This window comes from Balaenoptera borealis (genome assembly GCF_965194805.1).
Source record: "Balaenoptera borealis genome assembly, chromosome: 11".
Taxonomy (NCBI): Eukaryota; Metazoa; Chordata; class Mammalia; order Artiodactyla; family Balaenopteridae; genus Balaenoptera; species Balaenoptera borealis.
Window position 1 is genome coordinate 24,018,254 of NC_138868.1, and position 24,435 is coordinate 24,042,688.

General features: G+C 39.3%; 1 protein-coding gene across 3 annotated transcripts in view; it reads left to right on the forward strand.

Moving 5' to 3' along the window:
* PAMR1 (peptidase domain containing associated with muscle regeneration 1) overlaps positions 1–24,435 on the forward strand; it is a 164,715-nt gene that overhangs the window by 36,621 nt on the left and 103,659 nt on the right. The gene's annotated exons all lie outside the window — the stretch shown is intronic.

Consider the following 24,435-nt stretch of genomic DNA (forward strand, 5'->3'; position numbering starts at 1 on the left):
AATTGGACAGGGCATGTTAAAAACTAAATTTCATAGTATGCCTTGGAGAAAGACAATGGATGTGAACATTTGTTCCTGAGGAATGGATTTTCCAGTTCCAACCTGCCGCATCCTCTGGAACACTATTAGCCTGGCAAGGCCCTGAAATTTTTTCTCTTTTACTAAAGGTAAAGAAAAGTTTTATCAATTTGTAACATAACAAAAGAAAATGTATTCATTATCTATGGCTGCATAACAAATGATCCCCAAATGTAGTGATATAACAATATGTTTTATATCCCAGTTTCTGTGGGTCAGGAATATGGCAAAGCTTAGCTGGTTCTCTGGCTCAAGGTTGGTCATAAATTGCAATCAAGGTATCATCTGGGATGCTGCCGTTTTATTTTTAACATCTTTATTGGAGTATAATTGCTTTACATTGTTGTGTTAGTTTCTGCTATATAACAAAGTGAATCAGCTATACATGTACATATATCCCCATATCCCCTCCCTCTTGGGTCTCCCTCCCACCCTCCCTATCCCACCCCTCTAGGTGGACGCAAAGCACCGAGCTGATCTCCCTGTGCTACGTGGCTGCTTCCCACTAGTTATCTATTTTACATTTGGTAGTGTATATATGTCAATGCCACTCTCTCACTTCGTCCCAACTTACCCTTCCCTCTCCTCGTGTCCTCAAGTCCATTCTCTATGTCTGCATCTTTATTCCTGTCCTGCCCCTAGGTTCTTCAGAACCTTTTTTTTTCTTTAGATTCCATATATATGTATTAGCATACAGTATTTGTTTTTCTCTTTCTGACTTACTTCACTCTGTATGACAGACTCTAGGTCCATCCACCTCACTGCAAATAACTCAGTTTAGTTTCTTTTTAGGGCTGAGTAATATTCCATTGTATATATGTGCCACATCTTCTTTATCCATTCAGCTGTCGATGGACACTTAGGTTGCTTCCATGCCCTGTCTATTGTAAGTAGTGCTGCACTGAACATTGTGGTACATGACTTTTTTTGAATTATGGTTTTCTCAGGGTATATGCCCAGTAGTGGGATTGCTGGGTGATATGGTAATTTTTTTTTTCAGTTTTTTAAGGAACCTCCATACTGTTCTCCATAGTGGCTGTATCAATTTACATTCCCACGGACAGTGCAATAGGGTTCCCTTTTCTCCACACCCTCTCCGGCATTTATTGTTTGTAGATTTTTTAATGATGGCCATTCTGACTGGTGTGAGGTGATACCTCATTTTAGTTTTGATTTGCATTTCTCTAATGATTAGTGATGTTGAGCATCCTTTCATGTGTTTCTTGGCAATCTGTATACCTTCTTTGGAGAAATGTTTATTTAGGTCTTCTTCCCATTTTTGGATTGGGTTGTTTGTTTTTTTGATATTGAGCTGCATGAGCTGCTTGTATATTTCAGAGATTAATCCTTTGTCAGTTGCTTCATTTGCAAATATTTTCTCCCATTCTGAGGGTTGTTTTTTCGTCTTGTTTATGGTTTCGTCTTGTTTTCGTCTTGTTTATTTTCTGAGGGTTGTTTTTTCATCTTGTTTATGGTTTCCTTTGCTGTGCAAAAGCTTTGAAGTTTCATTAGGTCCCATTTGTTTATTCTTGTTTTTTTATTTCCATTTCTCTAGGAGGTGGGTCAAAAACGATCTTGCTGTGATTTATGTCATAGAGTGTTCTGCCTATGTTTACCTCTAAGAGGTTTATAGTGTCTGGCCTTACATTTAGGTCTTTAATCCATTTTGAGTTTATTTTTGTGTATAGTGTCAGGAAGTGTTCTAATTTCATTCTTTTACATGTAGCTGTCCAGTTTTCCCAGCACCACTTATTGAAGAGGTTATCTTTTCTCCATTGTATATTCTTGCCTCCTTAATCAAAGATAACGTGACCATATGTGCGTGGGTTTATCTCTGGGCTTTCTATCCTGTTCCATTGATCTATATGTCTGTTTTTGTGCCAGTAACATACTGTCTTGATTACTGTAACTTTGTAGTATAGTCTTAAGTCAGGGAGCTTGATTCCTCGACCTCTGTTTTTCTTTCTCAAGATTGCTTTGACTATTTGGGATCTTTTGTGTTTCCATACAAATTGTGAAATTTTTTGTTCTAGTTCTGTGAACAATGCCATTGGTAGTTTGATAGGGATTGCATTGAATCTGTAGATTGCTTTGGGTAGTATAGTCATTCTGACAATGTTGATTCTTCAAGTCCAAGAACATGATATGTCTCTCCATCAGTTTGTATCATCTTTAATTTCTTTCATCAGTGTCTTATAGTTTTCTGCGTACAGGTCTTTTGTCTCTTTAGGTAGGTTTATTCCTAGGTATTTTATTCTTTTTGTTGCAATGGTAAATGGGAGTGTTTCCTTACTTTCTCTTTCATATTTTTCATCATTAGTGTATAGGAATGCAAGAGATTTCTGTGCATTAATTTTGTATCCTGCAACTTTACCAGATTCATTGATTAACTCTAGTATTTTTCTGGTAGCATCTTTAGGATTCTCTATGTATAGTATCATGTCATTTGCAAACAGTGACAGTTTTACTTCTTCTTTTCTGATTTAGATTCCTTTTATTTCTTTTTCGTCTCCAATTGCTGTGGCTAAAACTTCCAAAAGTATGTTGAATAATAGTGGTGAGAGTGGGCAACCTTGTCTTGTTCCTGATCTTAGTGGAAATGGTTTCAGTTTTTGACCATTGAGAACGATGTTGGCTGTGGGTTTGTCATATATGGCCTTTATTATGTTGAGGTAAGGTCCCTCTATGCCTACTTTCTGGAGAGTTTTTATTATAAATGGGTGATGAATTTTGTCAAAAGATTTTTCTGCATATATTGAGATGATCATATGGTTTTTCTCCTTCAATTCGTTAATATGGTGTATCACATTGATTGATTTGTGTATGTTGAAGAATCCTTGCATTCCTGGGATAAACTCCACTTGATCGTGGTGTATGATCCTTTTAATGTGCTGTTGGATTCTGTTTGCTAGTATTTTGTTGAGGATTTTTGCATCTATGTTCATCAACGATATTGACCTCTAGTTTTCTTTTTTGTGACATCTTTGTCTGGTTTTGGTATCAGGGTGATGGTGGCCTTGTAGAATGAGTTTGGGAGTGTTCCTCCCTCTGCAATATTTTGGAAGAGTTTGAGAAGGATAGGTGATAGCTCTTATCTAAATGTTTGTTAGAATTCACCTGTGAATCCTTCTGGTCCTGGGCTTTTGTTTGTTGGAAGATTTTTAATCACAGTTTCAATTTCAGTGCTTGTGATTGGTCTGTTTATATTTTCTATTTCTTCCCTGGTTCAGTCTCAGAACTTTGTGCTCTTCTAAGAATTTGTCCATTTCTTTCACGTTGTCCATTTTATTGGCATATACTTGCTTGTAGTAATCTCTCATGATCCTCTGTATTTCTGCAGTGTCAGTTGTTACTTCTCCTTTTTCATTTCTAATTCTGTTGATTTGATTCTTCTCCCTTTTTTTCTTGATGAGTCTGGCTAATGGTGTACCAATTTTATCTTCTCAAAGAACCAGCTTTTAGTTTTATTGATCTTTGCTATCGTTTCCTTCATTTCTTTTTCATTCATTTCTGGTCTGATTTTTATGATTTCTTTCCTTCTGCTCACTTTGGGGTTTTTTGGTTCTTCTTTCTCTAATTGCTTTAGGTGTAAGGTTAGGTTGTTTATTTGATATTTTTCTTATTTCTTGAAGTAGGATTGTATTGCCATAAAGTTCCCTCTTAAACTGCTTTTGCTGCATCCCAAAGGTTTTGGGCCATCGTGTTTTCATTGCATTTGTTTCTAGGTATTTTTTGATTTCCTCAGTGACCTGTTGATTATTTACTAGCATATTGTTTAGCCTCCATGTGTTTGTATTTTTTACAGATTTTTTCCTGTAATTGATATCTAGTCTCATAGCATCATGGTCAGAAAAAATACTTGATACGATTTCAATTTTCTTAAATTTACCAAGGCTTGATTTGTGACCCAAAATATGATCTATCCTGGAGAATGTTCCATAAGCACTTGAGAAGATAGTGTATTCTGTTGTTTTTGGATGGAATGTCCTATAAATGTCAATTAAGTCCATCTTGTTTAATGATTCATTTAAAGCTTATGTTCCCTTATTTATTTTCATTTTGGTTGATCTGTCCATTGGTGAAAGTGGGGTGTTAAAGTCCCCTACTATGATTGTGTTATTGTTGATTTCCCCTTTTATGGCTGTTAACATTTGCCTTATGTATTGAGGTGCTCCTATGTTGGGTGCATAAATATTTACAATTGTTATATCTTCTTCTAGGATCGATCCCTTGATCATTATGTAGTGTCCTTCTTTGTCTCTTGTAATCATCTTTATTTTAAAGTCTATTTTATCTGATATGAGAATTGCTACTCCAGCTTTCTTTTGATTTCCATTTGCATGGAATATCTTTTTCCATCCCCTCACTTTCAGTCTGTATGTGTCCCTAGTTCTGAAGTGGGTCTCTTGTAGACAGCATATATACAGGTCTTGTTTTTGTATCCATTCAGCCAGTCTCTGTCTTTTGGTGGGAACATTTAATCCATTTACATTTAAGGTACTTATCGATATGTATGTTCCTATTACCATTTTCTTTCTTTTTGTTATTGTGGGTCTTTTCCTTCTCTTGTGTTTCCTTCCTGGAGAAGTTCCTTTAGCATTTCTTGTAAAGCTGGTTTGGTGGTACTGAATTCTCTTAGCTTTTGCTTTTCTGTGAAGGTTTTAATTTCTCCATCAAATCTGAATGAGGGAGATTGGTTCAAGATGGCGGAGTAGTAGGACGTGCGCTCACTCCCTCTTGGGAGAGCACCAGAATCACAACTAACTGCTGAACAATCATCAACAGGAAGACAGTGGAACTCACCAAAAAAGATACCCCACATCCAAAGACAAAGGAGAAGCCAGAAGGAGACGGTAGGAGGGGCACAATCACAATAAAATCAAATCCCATAACTGCTGGGTGGGTGACTCACAAACTGGAGAACACTTATACCACAGAAGCCCACCCACTGGAGTGAAGGTTCTGAGCCCCATGTCAGGCTTCCCAACCCGGGGATCTGGCAACGGGAGGAGGAAGTCCTAAAGAATCAGAATTTGAAGGTTAGTGGGATTTGACTGCAGGACTTCGACAGGACTGGGGGAAACAGAAAATCCACTCTTGGAGGACACACACAAAGTAGTGTGCGCATCGGGACCAGGGGAAAGAGCAGTGACCCCATAGGAGACTGAACCAGACCTACCTGCTAGTGTTGGAGGGTCTCCTGCAGAGGCAGGGGATGGCTGTGACTCACTGTGAGGACAAGGACACTGGCAGCAGAGTTCTGGGAAGTGCTCCTTGGTGTGAGCCCTCCAAGAGTCTGCCACTGGCCCCACCAGAGAGCCGGGTAAGCTTGTGTTGAGTCACCTCAGGCCAAACAACCAACAGGGAGGGAACCCAGCCCCACCCATCAGCAGACAAGTGTATTAAAGTTTTACTGAGCTCTGCCCACCAGAGCAACACCCAACTCTACCCCAGTCCCTCCAATCAGGAAACTTGCACAAGCCTCTTAGATAGCCGCATCCACTAGAGGGCAGACAGCAGAAGCAAGAAGAACTACAATCCTGCAGGCTGTGGAACAAAAACCACATTCACAGAAAGATAGACAAGATGAAAAGGCAGAGGCCTATGTACCAGATGAAGAAACAAGATAAAACCCAAGAAAAACAACTAAATGAAGTAGAGATAGGAAACCTTCCAGAAAAAGGATTCAGAATAATGATAGTGAAGATGATCCAGGACCTCGGAAAAAGAATGGAAACAAAGATCGAGAAGATGCAAAAATGTTCAACGAAGACCTAGAAGAATTAAAGAACAAACACCTAGAAGAATTAAAGAACAAACAAAGAGAGATAAACAATACAATAACTGAAATGAAAAATACACTAGAAGGAATCAATAGCAGAATAACTGAGGCAGAAGAACGGATAAGTGACCTGGAAGGCAGAATGGTGGAATTTACTGCCGTGGAACAAAATAAAGAAAAAAGAATGAAAAGAAATGAAGACAGCCTAAGAGGCCTCTGGAACAACATTAAACGCAACAACATTCGCATTATAGGGGCCCCAACAGGAGAAGAGAGAGAGAAAGGACCTGAGAAAATATTTGAAGAGATTATAGTCGAAAATTTCCCTAACATGGGAAAGGAAATAACCCCCCAAGTCCAGGAAGCACAGAGAGTCCCAGGCAGGATAAACCCAAGAGAGACACGTAGTCATCAAGACACAAGACACGCCGAGACACATAGTAATCAAATTGACAAAAATTAAAGGCAAAGAAAAATTATTGAAAGCAACAAGGGAAATATGACAAATAACATACAAGGGAATTCCCATAATGTTAACAGCTGATTTCTCAGAACAAACTCTACAAGCCAGTAGGGAGTGGCATGATATATTTAAAGTGGTGAAAGGGAAGAACCTACAACCAATATTACTCTACCCAGCAAGGATCTCATTCAGATTCAATGGAGAAATCAAAAGCTTTACAGATAAGCAAAACCTAAGATAATTCAGCACCACCAAACCAGCTCTACAACAAATGCTAAAGGACCTTCTCTAAGTAGGAAACACAAGAGAAGAAAAGGACCTACAAAAATAAACCCATAACAATTAAGAAAATGGTAATAGGAACATACATATCAATAAGTACCTTCAATGTGAATGGATTAAATGCTCCAACCAAAAGACACAGGCTCACTGAATGGATACAAAAACAAGACCCATATATATGCTGTCTACAAGAGACCCACTTCAGAACTAGGGACACATACAGACTGAAAGTGAGGGGATGGAAAAAGATATTCCATGCAAATGGAAATCAAAAGAAAGCTGGAGTAACAATACTCCTATCAGATAAAATAGACATAAAATAAAGAATGTTACAAGAGACAAGGAAGGGCACTACATATGATCAAGGGATCAATCCAAGAAGATATAACGATTATAAATATATATGCACCCAACATAGGAGCACCTCAATACATAAGGCAACTGCTAACAGCTATAAAAGAGGAAATTGACAGAAACACAATAATAGTGGGGGACTTTAACACCTCACTTACACCAATGGACAGATCATCCAAACAGGAGATTAATAAGGAAATACAAGCTTTAAATGACATAATAGACCAGATAGATTTAATTGGTATTTATAGGACATTCCATCCAAACACAGTAGATTACACTTTCTTCTAAAGTGCGCATGGAACATTCTCCAGGATAGGTCACATCTTGGGTCACAAACCAAGCCTCAGTAAATTTAAGAAAATTGAAATCATATCAAGCCTCTTTTCTGACCACAACGCTATGAGGTTAGAAATCAATTACAGGGAAAAAAACATAAAAAACACAAACACATGGAGGCTAAACAATACGTTACCAAATAACCAAGAAATCACTGAAGAAATCAAAGAGGAAATGAAAAAATACCTAGAGACAAATGACAACGAAAACACGATGATCCAAAACCTATGGGATGTAGCAAAAGCAGTTTTGAGGGAAGTTTATAGCAATACAAGCCTACCTCAAGACACAAGAAAGATCTCAAATAAACAATCTAACCTTACACCTAAAGGGACTAGAGAAAGAAGAACAAACAAAACCCAAAGTTAGCAGAAGGAAAGAAATCATAAAGATCAGAGCAGAAATAAATGAAATAGAAACAAAGAAAACAATAGCAAAGATCAATAAAACTAAAAGCTGGTTCTTTGAGAAGATAAACAAAATTGATAAACCATTAGCCAGACTCATCAAGAAAAACTCAAATCATTAAAATTAGAAATGAAAAAGGAGAAGTTACAACAGACACTGCAGAAATACAAAGCATCCTAAGAGACTACTACAAGCAACTCTATGCCACTAAAATGGACAACCTGGAAGAAATGGACAAATTCTTTGAAAGGTATAAACTTCCAAGACTGAACCAGGAAGAAATAGAAAATATGAACAGACTTATCACAAGTAATGAAATTGAAACTGTGATTAAAAATCTTCCAACAAACAAAAGTCCAGGACCAGATGGCCTCACAGGTGAATTCTAACAAACATTTAGAGAAGACCCAGCACCCATCCTTCTCAAACTCTTCCAACGAATTGCAGAGGAAGGAACACTCCCAAAATCATTCTATGAGGCCACCGTCACCCTGATACCAAAACCAGACAAAGATACTACAAAAAAAGAAAATTACCGACCAATATCACTGATGAATATAGATGCAAAAATCCTCAACAAAATACTAGCAAACAGAATCCAAGAACACATTAAAAGGATCATACACCATGATTAAGTGAGATTTATCCCAGGGATGCAAGGACTCTTCAATATAGGCAAATCAATCAATGTGACACACATATTAACAAATTGAGGAATAAAAACCATATGATCATCTCAATAGATACAGAAAAAGCTTTTGACAAAATTCAACACCGATTTATGACAAAAACTCTCCAGAAAGTGGGCATAGAGGGAACCTACCTCAGCATAATAAAGGCCATATACGTCAAACCCACAGCAAACATCATTCTCAATGGTGAAAAACTGAAAGCATTTCCTCTAAGGTCAGGAACAAGACAAGGATGTCCAGTCTCACCACTATTATTCAACATAGTTTTGGAAGTCCTAGCCATGGCAATCAGAGAAGAAAAAGAAATAAAAGGAATCCAAATCGGAAAAGAAGAAGTAAAACTGTCACTGTTTGCAGATGACAGGATACTGTACATAGAGAATCCTAAAGATGCTACCAGAAAACTACTAGAGTTTATCAATGAATCTGGTAAAGTTGCAGGATACAAAATTAATGCACAGAAATTTCTTACATTCCTGTACACTAATGATGAAAAATCTGAAAGAGAAATTAAGGAAACATTCCCATTTACCATTGCAACAAAAAAAAAATGAAATACCTAAGAATAAACCTACCTAAGGAGACAAAAAACCTGTATGCAGAAAACTATAAGACACTGATGAAAGAAATTAAAGATGATACCAACAGATGGAGAGATATATCATGTTCTTGGATTGGAAGAATCAATATTGTGAAAATGACTATACTACCAAAAGCAATCTACAGATTCAATGCAATCCCTATCAAATTACCAATGGCATTTTTTACAGAACTAGAACAAAAAGTCTTAAAATTCGTATGGAGACACAAAAGACCCTAAATAGCCAAAGCAGTCTTGAGGGAAATAAACGGATCTGGAGGAATCAGACTCCCTGATTTCAGACTATACTACAAAGCTACGGTAATCAAGCCAGTATGGTACTGGCACAAAAACAGAAATATAGATCAATGGAACAGGATAGAAAGCCCAGAGATAAACCCACGCACCTATGGTCAACTAATCTATGACAAAGGAGGCAAGGATATACAACGGGGAAAGACAGGTTCTTCAATAAGTGGTGCTGGGAAAACTGGACAGCTACATGTAAAAGAATGAAATTAGAACACTCCCTAACACCATACACAAAAATAAACTCAAAATGGATTAGAGACCTAAATGTAAGACTGGACAGTATAAAACTCTTAGAGGAAAACATAGGAAGAACACTCTTTGACATAAATCACAGCGAGGTCTTTTTTGATCCACCTCCTAGAGTAATGGAAATAAAAACAAAAATAAACAAATGGGACCTAATGAAACTTAAAAGCTTTTGCAGAGCAAAGGAAACCATAAACAAGATGACAAGACAACCCTCAGAATGGGAGAAAATATTTGCAAACGAATCAACGGACAAAGGATTAATCTCCAAAATATATAAGCAGCTCATGCAGCTCAATATCAAAAAAACAAACAACGCAATCCACAAATGGGAAGAAGACCTAAATAGACATTTCTCCAAAGAAGATATACAGATTGCCAAGAAACACATGAAAGGATGCTCAACATCACTAAATATTAGAGAAATGCAAATTAAAGCTACAATGAGGTATCACCTCACACCAGTTAGAATGGGCATCATCAGAAAATCTACAAACAACAAATGCTGGAGTGGGTGTGGAGAAAAGGAGACCCTCTTGCACTGTTGGTGGGAATGTAAATTGATACAGCCACTATGGAGAACAGTATAGAGGTTCCTTAAAAATCTAAAAATAGAATTACCATATGACCCAGCAATCCCACTACTGGGCATATACCCAGAGAAAAGCACAATTCAAAAAAGACACATGCACCCCAATGTTCATTGCAGCACTATTTACAATAGCTGGGTCATAGAAGTAACCTAAATGCCCATCAACAGATGAATGGATAGAGAAGATGTGGTACATATATATGATGGAATATTATTCAGCTGTAAAAAGGAACGAAATTAGGTCATTTTTAGAGACGTGGTTGGATCTAGAGACTGTCATACATAGTGAAGCAAGTCAGAAAGAGAAAAACAAATATCGTATGTTAACGTATATATGTGGAACCTAGAAAAATGTTACAGATGAACCGGTTTCCAGGGCAGAAATAGAGACACAGATGTAGAGAACAAATGTATGGATACCAAGGGGTGAAAGTAGCAGGGTGGTGGTGGTGGTGTGATGAATTGGGAGATTGGAATTGACATATATACAGTAATATGTATAAAATGGATAACTAATAAGAACCTGCTGTATAAAAAAGTAAATAAAATAAAATTCCAAAGATAAAAAAAAAAATTCTGAATGAGATCCTTGCCAGGTAGAGTAATCTTTGTTGTAGGTTTTTCCCTTTCATCACTTTCAATATGTCCTGCCACTCCCTTCTGGCTTGCATAGTTTCTGCTGAAAGATCAGCTCTTAACCTTTTGGGGATTCCCTTGTATGTTATTTGTTGCTTTTCCCTTGCTGCTTTTAATATTTTTTCTTTTCTTTGTACTTAATTTTTGATAGTTTGATTAATATGTCTTAGCGTGTTTCTCCTTGGATTTATCCTATATGGGACTCTCTGTGCTTCCTGGACTTGATTGACTGTTTCCTTTCCCATATTAAGAGAGTTTTCAACTAAAATCTCTTCAAATATTTTCTCAGTTCCTTTCTTTTTCTCTTCTTCTGGGACCCCTATAATTCGAATGTTGGTGCGTTTAATGTTGTCCCAGAGGTCTCTGAGACTGTCCTCAATTCTTTTCATTCTTTTTTCTTTATTCTGCTCTGTGGTAGTTATTTCCACTATTTTATCTTCTAGGTCACTTATCCGTTCTTCTGCCTTAGTTATTCTGCTATTGATTCCTTCTAGAGAATTTTAAATTTCATTTATTGTGTTGTTCATCATTGTTTCTTTGCTCTTTAGTTCTTCTAGGTCCTTGTTAAATGTTTCTTGTATTTTCTCCATTCTATTTCCAAGATTTTGGATCATCTTTACTATCATTACTCTGAATTCTGTTTCAGGTAGACTGCCTATTTCCTCTTCATTTGTTTGTTCTGGTGGGTTTTTACCTTGCTCCTTCATCTGCTGCGTATTTCTCTGTCTTCTCATTTTGCTTAACTTATTGTGTTTGGGAATCTTCTTTTTGCAAGCTGCAGATTCGTAGTTCCCATTGTTTTTGGTGTCTGCCCCCAGTGGCTAAGGTTGGTTCAGTGGGTTGTGTAGGCTTCCTGGTGGAGGGGACTGATGCCTGTGTTCTGTTGGATGAGGCTGGATCTTGTCTTTCTGGTGGGCAGGACCACATCTGGTGGTGTGTTTGCGGTGTCTGTGAACTTATTACGATTTTAGGCAGTCTGCGATGCTACCATTTTGAAACTCAACTGGGGAAGGATCCACTTCCGTGTGGTTGTTGGCAAGAGTCAGTTCATTGTGGGCTGCTGCTCTGAGGGTCTCGGTTTCTCAGTGGTTGTTGGCTGGAGGACACCTGTCCTGAGCTCCTTGCCAGGTGAGCCTCTCCATGGGGAAGCTCACAGTGGGTGACATTGGAGTCCATCAGAGTGATCAAGTGATTGGGCCCGAGAGAGGCTACGAGCAAGAAAGGAGTCAGAGTCTTTTGTAACCTAATCTTGGAAGTGACATTTCACCTCCTGCCATATCCTATTCATTAGAAGCAAGTTATTAGGTGCAGCTCACACTCAAGGGGAGGAAATTACACAAGGGTGTGAATACCAAGGGGAAGGGATCTTTGGAAGCCATTTCAGAAGCTGACTACCACACAAAACACAACTGAAGCCTAAATAAAAATAAACTTGACTTGAGGGCATAATGGAAGAATGACATGGAAGAAGGAGAAGAAACCACACCTCCAAGGGTGTGATTCTTTGTAGGGTTTTATTGGTTTTTGCAGAGGATGAATGGTTGGTTGGCATTCAAATAGTACTGGGCAAACTTCTCCACCAAAGTATTAATAACAATGGAAGGTTAGAAATGTACCCGTGAGTCCCAAGGCTGTCAGTTTGAAACGGAAAATGACCTTAAGTTTTATGCTTTGTTGCTAAAGTTCATATGAATTGTGTATACTAGGCTATAATATATGGGTTTGTTTGAATATAAAAGTATAAGAACTACTTACTAGGAGCAGAGTTGATTTTCCAAGGCAAGGCACCATGTGGATTTAGTTTGAAGAGCCTGACTAAGATCTCATAGCACCAATTTCTTTTCCGTGGGTCATCCCTGCTGAGTCACAGGGGCCCATTTCCTCCGTGACATGGAGAAGTTAACTACTATCATCTGCTGATAGGAGAAACATGAGAGATGTTGCAATGTCTCTTTATTTTCTGTTTTGTTAGGCATTCAGCCTCTCTGCTTGCTAATCCTTGTGTGGTCTACACACCAGCCATGTTAAACACCCACTTTTTCTTCCTTGAGTATCGCAGCTCTTTCTCACCTTGGGTTATGTGAACGTGTAATTCTCTCAGCCTGGACTGTCTTTTCCTGCCTTGTCTTCCTGTGTGATTCCTTCTTACCCTTTTATATTCCCCTTAGGGAGTCAGGGGGTGGTCTTGGAGAAAGAGTGACACTTCATCTGAGTTAAGGGATGCACCTGCCCTGTGTTCCTGGAGCCATCCTTGTGCACCCTCATTTGATTGTTCAGACAAATAAATCTGTAGTGACTATCTAATATTCAACATTTCCTCCTCTTGATGTAAGCTGCTTAAGGACAGACTCTGACTTTTCTCCTTTATACCCCAGCTGTCGGTAGAAAGTATCCACTGTTTGACATATAGTAGATGTTAAAAAAAATGGCTGTAGACTAAATCAATGGTTCTCAAACTTTTTTGTCTTAAGACCTCTTTATACTCTTAAAATTTATTGAGATCTCTGAAAAGCTTTTGTTTATATAGATTATAGCTATTGATATTTACCAAATTAGAAACTATAACTAAATAATAAAATATATTAAAATTTTTATTAATTCATTTAAAAATAACCACAAACCTATTACATGTTAACTAAATAACAGAATTTTCCCCCGGCTCTTATATTTTAAAAGCCTGGGCCTTTGGAGGAACCTCAATATCTCAAGGCAGAGATAAAAGATTTGGGAGAAAATGTTATGAGTGCAAAGCATCATTTTTCCTCCAGGAGAAATTCTTCTTGTCCAGGAATAGTTGACCTGGGATTAGGGGGTGTGGGTTGAGAAGAAGTGAAAAGATTGTTGATGTTGGTGGAGCCCTAGATAGGAGCTAAGCCCAGAGATAGGAAAGAGTGGTTACACACACCAAAGGGACCAAGCTCCATTCACTGGTACCATCTAAGAGAGTCCTCCAGACTCACCGACAGAGAGGAGGAGAGAGAGGCTATGTGTGATGGGTCTCACCAAGTGGTACCTTAGATGGCATACTCCAGTGGGCCTGGGAGCAGGAGAATGACTGCAGGCACCCAAATGTGTCAAGCAAGTTGTGGCGAGAGCCCCAGACAAGAGGGAAGGTTGCATCCGGTGTGGATCTGAGTTGCTGACTGCTGTGGCTACCAGCCTGGACTATGAAAAAGACCAAAGCATGGACATTTTTGTAGATTTATTTATGGTTATATGGTAGGGGTGAGGTAAGCCCTCCAGAGCTTAGCACTTTATAACCCCTTCAGAACCAGGTCACAACCACAGGGAAAAGGGCAGAAGATGTTGAGTTGATGGAGATAAATATCTGCCATTCAGATCCAAACGGAGCTCAAGATAAAAATTAAGCTGGGTTATAGAAAGTAAAATTATATTTCTTCATTATATGAATTTGTGGACAGAGATTTGTCCTTGCTACCACCATTTTACTGATGAGGAAACTGAAACTTCAAGACAGTAAGGCACTCGCCCAAGGATTAAAGCTAAGTGGCTTGGCTGGGATTCAAACACCAGAGTCCTGGTTCCTAAACATGTATTGTTTTGTCTCTCGGAGGACTAAACTCAAGGCTGGAGGTATTCAGTGTCCAAGACCACATGACCATTTGGGGTGGACTTAGACATGGAACCACATCTGTTGACTTCTCAGCCTGTGCCCTTTTCTAAGACAATAGGATTCTGTATTTCGAAGGAATGTGGTGAATTCCTACAGTGAGTTCTGTTATATGTGAATTTCTGTTGACTTCTCTAAAGGTCATGAGAAAAATCTGTTGATCAAGCCTGGGTATTTTAATCCTTTCTTTGCAGACTACTAACTTTGAAATCTTAGAAAAGTGATTTAACCTTTCAACTACTTTTTTTTTGGTGAATGGGACTCACAGTATTTGTCTTCCCACTCCTTTAAGTGTGCGCTGTGCATAGTGACTTGCTTCCAAAGATTACAGTATGGAAAGGGGAATTTTACAGTGGAGAAACCTCACAAACACTACCTCATCCAGGTGATCAAGGTCAACATCATCAGTGATAAGTCAAGTTGAGAAAGGAACCCTATGTTGTGCTGACTTGGCTTCTGTGGTTTCTTCCGCCAAACTCATAGCCCCAGTTATAATCATGATAAAAGTGCCAGAAAAATCTCAATTTTGGTCTATAGACTACCAGACCAGTTTTCCTCAGGGTCATCAAAAACAAGGAAAGTGGGCTTCCCTGGTGGCGCAGTGGTTGGGAGTCTGCCTGCTAATGCGGGGGACGCGGGTTCGAGCCCTGGTCTGGGAAGATCCCACATGCCGCGGAGCAGCTGGGCCCGTGAGCCACGACTGCTGAGCCTGCGCGTCTGGAGCCTGTGCCCCGCAACGGGAGGGGCCGCGATAGTGAAAGGCCCGCGCACCGCGATGAAGAGCGGTCCCCGCACCGCGATGAAGAGTGGCCCCCGCTTGCCGCAACTGGAGAAAGCCCTCGCACGAACCGAAGACCCAACACAGCCAAAAATAAATAAATAAATAAATAAATAAAAGTAGCTATAGAATGGAGGTGCCAAATAGTTAGTTAAAATGTTAAAAAAAAAAAAAAAAAAAAAAAAAAAAACAAGGAAAGTATGAGAAACTTTCATAGCCAAGAGGAGCCTAAGGAGAAATGATGACTAAAAGTTACATCCCTGGATGGGATCCTAGAACAAAAGAAGGACATTAGGGAAAAACTCAGGAAGTCTGAATAAAGTATGGATTTTAGTTAATAATAACAGATGCATACTAAGTCATTAACTATAATAAATGTACCATACTGATGTAAGATGTCAATAATGAGAAATTGGGTGTGGGGCATATAGGAACTCTCTACACTCTCTTTGCAACTTTCTGCAAATCTAAAACTAATCTAAAATTTAAAAGGGTTTATGTAAAAAAAAGGAAAAAAGGTAGGATATTGGTAAATGAGAAAATAACATTGGCAGTAACACGGAGGTATCCTTGAATATGCTTTATTTTATTAAAAGGAAACTAATTCTCAAACTGAAATTTTTATTGTGGTTAAAATACGTGTAACATAAAATTAACCATCTTAACCATTTTTAAGTGTACAGTTCAGTGGAATTAAATACATTCAAAATGTTTGGCAACCATCACCACCATCCATCTCCAGAACTCTTTTCATCTTGTAAAGCTAAAACACTACACCCATTAAACAGGAACTCCCCATTCCTTCCTCCTCCAGCTCCTGGCAACCACCATCCTACTTTCTGTCTCTATGATTTTGACTAGTCTAAGTATCTTATATAAGTGTACTCATATGGTATTTGTGTTTTTACATCTGATTTATTTCACTTAGTATTATGTCCTCAAAGTTCATCCCTGTTGTAGTATATGTCAGAATTTCCTTCCTTTTTAAGGCTGAATAATACTCCATTGTATGTATAATTGGCCCTCCATATCCACGTGTTTCGCATCCACAGATTCAACTAACCACGGATCAAAAATATTTAAGAAAAAATTCCAGAAATTTCCAAAAAACAAAACTTAAATTGCTGCATGCTGACAACTATTTACATAGCTTTTACATTGTATTAGGTATTATAGGTAATCTTGATATGTCTTAAAGTATGTGGGAGGATGTGTGTAGGTTATATGCAAATATATTTTTGTATGTTCAAACTTATTTGTAATTATTTTTAGAAACAAAGCACTAGTGACATACCTGTGGGTCAAGAAACCCGATTTTCAACTACTGAGGTAGATGGTGTCTATAAAATGCTTTTTGGCAACTCAGCCTTCTTGATTCAGATTGTCAGATGGTGCCTGAGGTTCTTTCCTGAATTCAGTCATTATTTAGTACTCAGTGGGAGTTGTAGCTGGACTTAGCTGATCATTAGCACCACAGGAAAACATATAATTTTTAAAAATGTATTTTGATTAACCCAACATATCCAAACTATTATAATTTCAACATGTAACCAATAGAAAAATACTCATGAGGTCTTTTAATTTTTTAAAATATTAAGTCTGAAATCGGTGTGTATTTTGCACTCACAGCACATCTCACTTTGCAGAGGCCACATTTCAAGTGCTCAATAGCCACATGGGCAGTTCTGTACTATCATTTAGCAAAAGAAAGGGCACTATCACACACACACACACGCACACACACACACGATCATGATCTCTGAATTTTTAAAATGAAATTTAGGTGAATAAAGGAACGAATTACCTGTCCTTGTTTTCCTCGGCCTTCGTTGTGAGCATGTTGGAGGACCATGCCAGTTCACATACGCTGTTTCCCAGTTAGACACTGTGGGGTGGGTTGAGTTGCACCATGGTGTCTGGGACAGCCATGCCCCGACCTGAGTTGACGCCTTCCTTCATTGAGCAGATATCATTGAGGACCTACCTTGTGCTAAGCCCTGCTAGATGCTGGGGATACAATGGTGAGAGTAAAAACCAGATGGGTCCCCTGCAGCTTCCAGTCTACACAAATGAAAGGTTAATTACAAAGGAGCTGAGTGCTCTGCGGTGTGTGCTAAGGGTGGGGCAGGTGCAGGCAATGAGGGAGTGTGTTGTCTGTAGAGAATTTAAAAACAGTAATAAAACTGATGGAAAGTTGGTGTGTTTTTTATTATCACCATGAGCCTGCAATTCTAAACGATATTAGTGATAAAACGCTCCTCACAGGAAGACTTTTAAGCACCCAGATTCCCAGCCCCCTCTAGCCCACTAAATCAGGATTTCTGGGGGGTGGCTCAGGCCTCTGAATGTTGAAGGAGCTCCCCAGATGCTATGGACTGAATAATGTTCTCCCCAGTTCCATATGTTGAAGCCTTCATCCGCCCCCCAGTGTGTTGGTGTTTGGAGATGGAACCTCTGAGTGAGAATTAGGTTTAGATGAGGGCCTGAGGGTGAGGCCCTCATGATGGGATTAGTGCCCTTACAAGAAGGGACACCAGAGAGCTTGCAAGATTGTAGCCACCTATGAGCTAAGAGGAGAAGCCTCAGAATGAAACCCACCTTGCTGGCACCTTGACTTTGGACCTCCCAGCCTCCAGGATTGTGAGGAAATAAACATATGTTGGTTTAAGCCCATTAGTCTATGGTATTTTGTCATGGCAGTCTGAGGTGAGGAAGACACCAGGTGAGTCTGAAGTTCATCCAGATTTGGGAGCTCTTAAACTAGACCAGGAATAACCAGTAGGGTTCTTCTGCCATGCTGTCTGGGAAGGACTTTGAGCCCTCAAAGGGAATAAGTGCTCTGTCTCACAGAATAGTGATGTTTACCAAGGATGGCAAGGTGGTGGCATGGAGTGAGGGGACTGGGGAAAGTATTTGCCACAAGTGCCATGTATTTGCCATCCTCTAATTCTTTAAAGTTTTAACAGCTTCTTTTCTTACTTCCTTGAGTCCTCTTTTTTCCTTCCTGGCATTGTAGTTTTGATAACAATGTTAACAAATCCTCAAAAAACTTTACACCCTTCCCCTTGACTCACTCACGCTCCTTGGATTTCAAAAACAGATACTGAAGAGCCAAGAGTCACTGTCTACATTTGGGCTTTTCCTTTTGGTGTATCTTGTTTTTTTCCATTTCTTCTCTTCAGAGTTCTGGAATAAGCTTGGGAGTGATTCATCAGTCAAATGTTCTAACTTAAAAACAAAAGAATCTCTGGCATTAGAAATAACAGAAGACAATTAAAATGTAATGTCGAATTCCTTATCTTTTTCATTCATTCAGCTATCTTTTTTTATAACTATTTATAATTTTATTTACATAGGAATCTGTTCATAACAATTGATGTAAAAATATGCAATATTTTATTCAGCTATCATTTTTGAGCACCTTCTAGGAGTTGGTCTCCATGTTACTGAGCCTTTGGGAGACAGATAAATAGAAGGTAAAATCTCTGCCCTAGGGAAGCTTCAAGTCAAACAGGGGAGCCAGATTCCATATCAAATAATTATAATGTGTTGAGGCTATAATGGGAGGTCTAAGGGAGCACAAAAGAGAGCCCATTTCTGTCTGGAGGGTGTGATTAAGGGTTTTCTAGAGTGCTAATCATGCTTCTTCCCCCTGTGGATTCAGTAATTCATTAAACAAATAAATCCTGAGCCCCTTCTATGTGTCAAGCTCTGCTCCAGGCATTTAAGATACATAAGTGAACAAAACAAAGATTCCTGCTCTTATCAAGCTTATATTGTAACAGGGGGATCAAATAGATTGAGGCATCAGAAAGAGACCAGCATATCCGATTTATTAGCTGGTAAAACGGTATGGGAAATTGTGGTTTGGACTTGTGGCTGGAGTCAGTTGCTCCTCCTTTCTGCCCAAGTTCCCTTCCTTCCCACTGTCTTCAGGGGAGATAAAACCTGCCTCATCCTGCCCAGCCTCAGTACTGACCTTAAGAAGGGAAGCCATGGGCCCTTACCCAGATGTGTTTATTGCAGGGATGGAGGAAGGGTCCGGTTAGCCTGAAAGAGAGGGTTTTTCCTAATCTTGGCATTCAGATGAACTACTCCTTCTCACTAGGAGAAGAGTGCAGGAATTGGTGGTGGTGGTGATGGGGCTGGGATGGAGAGAAGGACAGAAGTTTCTGCTTTAGGAAGGAAGGCAAGGAGAGGAGAAGGGCTCCTCCTTTACTTTAGATCTGGAAAAAGTACAGAGATAAGGAATTTGATGATAAGGAATTGTTCACCAGGCAGATAAGAAAGAGGGGGTTTCAGTTCAAGGAACATCATATGCTGAAGCATAGGCTCTGTAAATAAAGCCCCTGTAATGTTGCTATTTTTACGTTCATGATATGGATGAAGAAACTGCATTGGACATCTCTTGTGCTCCTGGGCCCACCGTTTTTTCCAGCCGTTGCTGCAGTGACCAGCTTGGCATAAGGTATAACCTACCTGACTATACCTCATCTAGGCCACACCACACTTTTCTTGCTTTCTGCTGTTGAGGAGGAAAAACTGTTCCTCTGCACCCTTAGGTACTGCGTAGGGTGGCCTGCGAATTAAACCAACAAAGACAGATTAATAAGAGAACAATTTTATTTGCCTGTGGAAGCTAACAAAAGAAGTAGCTAGCTTGTTAAATGTTTAAAGTTAGAGGCTTATATACCTAAATTATTAGGGGAAAGGGCAGGAGGAGAAACAGCTTCTATGGGAAGAACAAATAGACTTCTTTAGGAAAGACACAGGAATTTTTAGGAGAACAAATGGGAGATAGGAAAGTTTGTGATAATGTTTGTTTATGCAGGTGTGGGTGGTCTTTTCATCTTTTTATGGCCATGAAACTCCCCTGAGAGGGAATTTATGGCAGCCTCAGTTCCCAGAAATTGCTGCTTTTAGTCAAATGAGGGAAACTCTGAGATGCCTTCTTTCTGCATCTGTTGATTCTCAATTGCTTTTAACTCAAAATAATCCTTATGCCAGAGCGGCCTATTTTAGGGTGGCAGATTCTGATCCCCTCCACTGTCTCAGAACTCTCTGACACAGCTGCATGGGAAGTCTGCAGGAAACCATCTGGCACTCATGCAGGCGTGATCTGGGCGTGGATGATGGATCCCATTGAGAACTGTCTCCTCTTTTGTCCCTTGGGCATTCCACATAGCCCCCAGAAGGTCCCTATATCGCTGGGCCCAGCTGCCCACAGGACTGGCTAACTCTAGAATACCCCTTGGAATGGCTTTTCCTCTTTTCCTGTTGTACTTCTGTCACTTCCCAATCCTTTCCTTAGGTCATTTCTCAAAAATACCTGCAAAAAGCCCTTGGCCAGGCTCTGCTTTCTGGGGGAACCCAATCTAAGATAGAATCTGCAGTTCAAAAAGGGTAGTGATGTTGCCAAGATGCCACAGATAACATATGGTAGAAAAGGAATTCAAACCTGGGCTTCGCTCAAAAACAAGTCCTTTTTTCCTCCATCTCTGCATGTTTTCAGTTGCTAAACTCTACTTGCATTCACTGCTTGAGTCACCTGGGCCAACAGCTAAAATAAAGTAGGAGTGGAAAAGAATGATATTTTGTAAAGTTTGAAAACATGGAATTTACATCTGGTTTCTCTGGAATTTAGAGAGCCTTTGCCATCAACGGTTAAATTTGGAAAGTTTTTCAAAATACTGGTTTGGGAATGGTTTTCTTAAAATTATTTGATTTGAAATCTATTTCATGTGGTTTTCATAACATATAAGTGGTTTTTAAAGACAGTGTAAGCTGTTTGGCTTCAAACTGGTTTTTGAAACCAGACCACTTAGGCAAAATATTTTTGTAACATTTTTATACTATTTAAAAATTAAAGAATTTTTAATCCAAACAATTTAAAACTCTTTAGAAACCTATTTCTCTGAATACCAAGATTTCTGGAGAAGTTTCACACTATTTAACATCAAAACATTTAGTCAAAATAGCCTGGATCTGAGACAGATTTCAAAGCTGTATACTTTCAAAATGGCTCATCTAGATAACATCCAACACTCTGTGGACTATTTTATTGTCTCAAAACATTGGTTTCCCATCATATAAATAGGAGCCTCAGTAGTAACTTCACATTATTGCAAAATCAGCTATATATTTTTTTTAATTAAAACATCTGTGTAATGTGGAAATGGATTGAAATGTTTTCTTTATCAGTAATATGGAAATGATTTTGCAAAACTTTCATCCCTGTCCCCCTCTTTCCCTCCCATTGGGTTATAACCGTGGATTGTACATCACTCAATGGAACCAGCACTTCATGGATTCACCTGTGCTTCTTCTTTTACAAGTATTATTCCTTGTAATTGTCACAACAGTGCTGTGAGGTGTACACCAGTATTATCCCTTTCACAAAAGAACACCCAGGGTCAAAATGTTTCAAGTAACTTGCCTAAAGTCTTAAAGTTACTGAGGGCAGAACAAGTTTCAGGTCTCATCAGTTTGGTCCACGTCTCAAGTTCTTAACCGTGGTACTTCCTGCCTCATGCCCAGTATTCATAACTTTAACTTACTGAACCAGTCTATCTTGTCTGTATAGTTCCCCTCTTTCTAGTTTCTGTTCCAGTAGTAGATCGCAACCAAAGAATTGCCATGTCCCTGCAATCAGTTGCCAGATATATTACAAGTAATCTACCATCAATAACAAATGCTAATTTGAGTAAATTATGATTTACAGTGAGACATTACAGTGGATTCAGGATGATCTATAAAGTAATATTGTTCCCACGCATTTCTATTCATATATGATTCTTGAGTGGGAACAAGGGGGAAATGGTAGAATTAGAGAAAGAAATGCCATCATCCAGATGAATGTAGCATCTTCAGCGTCTTCCAGGATGCTGGAAGATCCAGGAAGATGCATCTTCAATTCTTGGTCGTTGGCCAAGAATTGAATGTTCTCTTTACACGTGGTTCCTCTAAGTTTAGGCTGGAGCCGACGGGAGGTAATTTAGAGGCTACCTGAGGGACAGAATGTGGAAGAGTGAGGGTTAGGAGTGGGGGAAAGGAAGTGACACTTCTGCGTAATAACAGAAAGGAGTACCTTCTTTTCTATGAGAGATCACCTCATAAATAGAGAATTATAGGGAAAAATAAAATATTTCTCCTGCCCCTGATAGGATGACTGTACTGACTCTGAAACTGATGTTTGTTTTTGGAAATGTGAGTAGCTGTGTTTGATTTCAACAGTTAAGAGCTGGATGGTAAGGAGAATTATGAGGTGTGTTTCTCACTTACATTCGTAGACAAATGTCAAAAGATAGCAAAGACATTCTGGAATAATTTGTGGGCTTTAGGGTGGTGGAGGGCAGTGTTGGATCTTGCTGGAGCTCCCCCAAGTCCCGACCCGGACTAAGGGAGCTCAACTTGGGGATATTGACTGCTGGCAGAGGGATGCTCCTGGAACAAGTATCCTGGAACAAGACCAGTTTCTTTGGATGAGGGTAGGGTTGTGCCAAAGGCTGTTGGAGAAATTTATGGGAGAGACTGACAGGAGGTGCCTTGATAGACCTGAAGACCAGAAAGCGAGACTGGGAATGGTGGTGTGCTCACGGGCTGCGCCCCGAAAGCCTTCGAGACAGGCCACTTCAGAAAATTGTTCATTTTCTCTTGAATCCATGACATTTGGCCCTTGCAGATCAGAAAAAAACTGCCCTGGATCCCAAATTGGGCCCTAATTAAAATAATTTGTCATGGACAGATATATCCTAACTGCTGGTTAGGGCTCATGAACCAGAATTAAGCCATTTTGCCTCTGACTTGGTATAAACCTGTTCAATTAAGTGAAGAAGGAAGACAATTATACAAATAATTTTGTCTTCAACTATAGTTTTTCCTGAAAAATTCATTTAATTAAAGCAAAGGATTTTTTTTTTTTACTTGAATTTTCCCCAAACTCTTTTGAGGTTGTGTTAATAAAGCCACTGTCTGTGGGAGGAAGTGCTACTGGGGGGGAGGAGGAGTGGGGGAAGGGCGATTGAGAGCCTGGTGTACTGGGAAAAATTATAATTTAACAAATAAAATGGCTGGCTCCATGTCTGCATTCCAGGGCACAAGCTGATTGACTTTGTTTTCATTTTCACTATATTTATAATTAATTTCACCTTAGAAGTGAGTGAGTCTTTTGTGAAGGAAATCGTCTTGATAAGCATTGATGAATCTTTTGGATTGAGAAGGGTAATACACCACTGCCCCCCCTGCCCCCCCCGCCGCCACACACACACACCCCGTCCCTGGCTGAGTTTGGATGGGCAATCGAAAATTGCTCTAGAGATAAAGTCATAAGAGTTAGGGTTTGGGAAGCTGACAGCTGGAGCAGAGTGGAGAAGATCTCCCGAGAGGGAAAGACCCAAAGATGAAGGAGACAGGAATCCATCCTAGAGGAATTCCCCACAGCAGAGAATGATCCATTTTAGGGGAGAAATGCCAAATATTAACTTTGGACAATGTATGATTGTATCAATATGTATTTTCATCTAGGAAATAGAACAAAGTCAAACAATATGAAAGGATCTAGGATAAATCTAAAATGTTGATTTGGGTCCAACACTTCTTAGCAACATGGTCTTGGGCAGGTGAGTTCCTTAACCTTTCTGTGCTTCCACTTCCCCAACTACAAAAGTAGGACAGTGATGGTACCCACTTCACAGAGTTGTTGAGAAAAGTAACTGAGTTCACATCTGCAAGGGGTTAGGAACAGTATTTGGCCTTTAATAAGTACTTTATAAGCCCCATATTTATATTATTATTATTATTATTATTATTATTATTATTAAGCACTTTAGAGGCACTTTGCTTTCTTGTTTTCTTTTTTTTTTTTTTACAGGAGAAAAGCACGCACATTTTATTCGATGTTAATTTTTACATGACACAGGGGTGGGGGAGAGGTGGTTCCTAGAAAAGAGGACTCAGAGAAGTAGATAGTTCTGAGAGCTTGTATACCACGTTTAACAAAGAGGAATAAATTGTGGAGACATGACAAGACAAAGAAAAAGCGTTCTTAGGCTTCCAGGAGCTGCAAACTGTGGGAAGGTAATACAGGTATCCCTCTCCCCACTTTTCAAAAGTTCACTGTACGCCACTAGAGGCACTTCTCTTAACTCCATGTTTTCCACCAGCTACTGCCCCATTTCTTTTATCCCTTTTGCAGCAAAATTCGTTACAGCATTATTTATCTTCTGTCCCTAATGCCTTTCCTCACACTGTCTCTCGAACCAGT